At 48.1% G+C, this 4,004-nt stretch overlaps 1 protein-coding gene across 1 annotated transcript in view; it reads right to left on the reverse strand.

Annotated features, from left to right (window-relative positions):
* Window positions 1-3,629, reverse strand: part of Nim1k (NIM1 serine/threonine protein kinase) — a 46,072-nt gene extending 42,443 nt beyond the window's left edge. The window contains exon 1 of the mRNA XM_021208680.1: window positions 3,415-3,629. The gene's annotated coding sequence lies outside the window, so the exon portion shown is untranslated. The remainder of the gene's footprint in view (window positions 1-3,414) is intronic.
* Between the last annotated feature and the right edge of the window lie 375 nt (window positions 3,630-4,004).

Here is a 4,004-nt window from a genome sequence, read left to right on the forward strand (position 1 = left end):
ATGCACGTGCACACAACTTACTGCTCAGGAGATAGAGAGAGAGAGAGAGAGAGAGAGAGAGAGAGAGAGAGAGAGAGAGAAATCCATATGTAGGAGAAGAGTGACTCAGTAGGAGATGTCCAAAACTGATAAATCCAAACACTGAAAACTTAGGACAATTATTTGGATATAGAAAGGTAAGTGATTCAATTCAACTGAAGTACTAAAAGCTGACAGTGACTGTATTTGGGGAGTCTAAGTGTTGTTACTATCATAGTCTTGCTGGGTAGAGGTGGCACACACCTTCAGTCTCAGCACTCTAGAGGCAGAGGCAGGTGGATCTCTTGAGTTCAAGGGTCAGCCTGGTCTACAGAGCTCTAGTTCCAGAACAGCCAGGGCTACACAGAGTAAGCTTCGTCTTGGGGAAAACAACAACAACAACAACAGAAGAAAAAGAAAAAAAAACAAAAACAAAAAAACAAGCAAAAACCCCAGGAAAACAAACATTACTAGAGACAAATATAATTTTTCAAGGCCAGCCTGGTCTACAGAGAGAGTAGAAGTCTTTTGAGAGTCTGGTTATGCAACCTGGCTTTCCTTCTCTGTGACCCCCTTTATCCTCAATGTTCTCTTCGTTCACTTTGTCTTAGTCTGCTTTCTCCTCAGGGCCTCACAAGTTTACTCCTCCCCGTCCTAAACTCTTTCACTGCCATCTGCCCCCCCCCACTTTCACTGCCACCTGCCCCCCCTTTCACTGCCATCTGCCCCCTCACTTTCACTGCCACCTGCCCCCCCCACTTTCACTGCCATCTGCCCCCCCCCCCACTTTCTCTCTTTTCTCACCCTGTTTTTCTAAATCTTGACTGGTACCCACCTTCCTAAACATTCCAAGTGACTTACATTTTTGTTTTAATCTTCCAGGTGCTTAGCTGAAATCATTTGACTTTGGACTACACCTTACCCACCTGTGCAACTGATCAAAAATATCCTACATTATAGTGGCTGAGCTGACCTTGAAGCGATTCAAAGTAATTTAAAAAATATAATAGAGTTCATGCCAGCTGTGCACTATTACCATTATAAGCGACTTGGATGTTTTCTTCTGAGATTTATAGCAAATTCTAGAAAATCAGCCAATGAGTGAAGGCTCTTTAACCCTAGAGAAATACAGATTGAAGTTGAAGCCTATTTTAGTTTCTAAGATCCCCCAAATGAAGCCCTGTATGTGGCTGAAGACATAACTTTACTCAAACAAAATGGCTGTGTTTCCCCCTTTGATACAGTAAGCCTAGAAGCTTCTGAAATTTCCAATCATATGTCATCAATGTGTGGGATTGATGTCTAGAAATAAAAGAAATGGTGGTTGTTGAAGAATTATATATTTAAAGGCACCAACAGTTGTTGAGAAACATGTTTAAAGTGTGGAACCATGGCTTGTCCCAAATTGAGCTTTCTAAACGAAAACCCTAGAGTCAGCTGAGAGCATTGAGCTCTATAACCTATTTGTAGTCACGACTGGGAAAATTGAACTCGTACAGACCTGTCTTTATTTGAAATGCAGCTTAAATAAGGAAAAGCACACACTTCAACCCAAAATCCCAGCCACATTGCTCCCTAACAGAAAAAGGTCTTTCTTGAAGGTTTTTCCAGGTTTGCCACCTAATAGCGGTCAGTCCAAAAATAAGTGCTTGAGAGCTGTCTTCAAGAGCCCAGCAGACATCAATCTGGGGAGAGCTGGGCTCAGCTTTCCCTCCAGTAGACTCTGCCAGGCCCCCCACCTACATCCTCCAACTCCTAATTAGAAAGCTAATTAGAATTCCAAATTTAACCGCTAAATAGAGAGGGCAGTATCAAAAAGCTCCTCTGTCTTCTGTGGGTTCAGGGAGTGTGGGAAGAGAGCTGAGCCCTCAGGACTGGTGGCCATTTGACTTGCTGGAGGTGGAGGGCGCTATGTTTACTCTCATTTGTCTAAGAGGAAAGGTCTGAAGAACAGAATGAAAATTTAGGGGAAAAAAAACCTTAAAAACAAGCAAACAAACAAACAAAAAACAACCCACCAAAACATGGCTTAGAGTTTAACTACTTTAAGGAAAAGAAACATATCTTTTTATAAATTCTGTTATTGCCGTGGCGACAGGAGGGGACATGAGGAGTTCCCTTCAGGAACAGTTCTAGGTTCCAGCCAGGCAGCCTCTTTAAGTGCAGGGCGCCTTCTTTAGTTACCATGGCAACCAAAATTAGAAGGGCTTTTGCAACACTAACAAAAACCATCTCAAGTGCTTCTGTGAATCACACTGAATGCTGATGATGCAAACTGTGTATACAGATCTTCAAACATTTTTTTTTAAATCCCTATTACGATAAACAAATACCCGTTTTACATTCCCGTTTGAAATCGTAACTTGGAACAATTTTTCGTTCCTCTGGGTTTTCTTGTTTCCCTTCTGGATACCCCAGGCCCCAGAGTGCAAACGTGATTTGTTTAGTTTCCAAACTTGCCTGAATTTCACGGCGGGCAGCACTTAGAATGTGATTCATTTGTCCTTACTTTGAAATGGAATGTGTGTGTGTGTGTGTGTGTGTGTGTGTGTGTGTGTGTGTGTGTGTGTGTTGGCGGAGGGGTGTGTGTGGGGTTGTTTAACATAGAGCACTCTTGTCTACTACACTCCGGAAGGGGGAAACTGAAAAAGGAAGGGAGAGAGAGTCAGGGTCAGGTAGAGGGAAGAGAAAGGAAGAGAAGGAAAGGGGAGAGTCGATCTCTTGGCCTCCCCTTCGGAACCAATGGGTTCTGTTTGCAGAGTTTTAAAGACCCTGTTGAAGTCTCTTCCTCTACTCCCATTATAATAATCCTAGCGAGGTGCCTGGGAAGAGAAATGAGGCTCCTCCTTACTTTGTTGGGTCTTCCCAAAGAGGCATCTTTCTCTAGGGAGGATTCTGGTGTATGGTGTCCTTGAGGGTTCATGCCACCACCACCTCTCCCCCGGGCCACAGCTGTGAGAAGTTACATCCGCTTCTAATCCAGGTCACACAGGTGCTCAGCCCTAGTTACAAACTAACGGATTTGGGCTGGCGCCTGACTCTTGTAGTCCAGAGAACCGGTGTGGGGCATGCGAGACGCTAGGCTGCCCTCTGGCTCACGTGTGGGAGCACAGATAGACACGGGTGACAGAGGGGTGCACACACGCGCCCAGACCAGGGCACCTCATACAGGGGCGGGAGCCTGCGCTCTGGTGTCAATGTCCCCTTCTGCAGAGTGCTGATTGACCCGGTGGACGTCCCCAGGAGCACTTAACCTTCTCCTAACCCCACTTCACCGCCACCGCTGTCCAGAATTCGTGTCTCCCTTTCTCCCTTGAGATCCTGAGAAGTGCTTCTTTCTAACCCAGAGATGGCGAGGCTAGAGTGACCCAGGCGCTGGCGACCAGCCCCGCTTACCTCGGTCCGGAGGCCGCCTGGGGAGCTCGATGCCGGGCCAGGCTTGGAGCAGAGTGGCAGACGCTGGCACAGGCTCGTGAGTGTCCCGGGGCGCAGACGTCTGGGTCGCTCCTACGGCGCTGCGAACTGTGACAGGCAACAGATCTGACCCACAGGGCCGTGGCAAAACCCGCTGCCTGTCTGCGCCTGGCTCCGCCACCAGAGCCGAGTGCCTCGCAGCGTCCTGAACAGGACCAATCCCGAGCGGGGGGCTGGCTCTGGGGAGCAGGGAAAGGAGACTGGATGGTCACTGCGACGGGAAGCCGGCCTGGACCTGGCAGGCTGGTTTCTATGGCAGCCAGGAAGGAGGAGCGGAAGAGAGGGGAGTGTGTAGTTGTGTGGCAAGGGGGACACCCACTGCAGACTTTCCGGGAGGGGGTTTGGGCCTAGAGTGACGATGGGAAGCAGAGACACAGCAGAAAGCGAGTCAACTTAACACCTTGCCGGAACAGCCCCTGGACGCTCTCCCATTCCTTCCCTAAGTGACCACGACACTATCCTGTAATCCTTCCAGCAAAGCACCGCTACAGCGACAGTTCCTCCAGGTGAGT

Source organism: Mus pahari, chromosome 11, assembly GCF_900095145.1.
Source record: "Mus pahari chromosome 11, PAHARI_EIJ_v1.1, whole genome shotgun sequence".
Classification (NCBI taxonomy): Eukaryota; Metazoa; Chordata; class Mammalia; order Rodentia; family Muridae; genus Mus; species Mus pahari.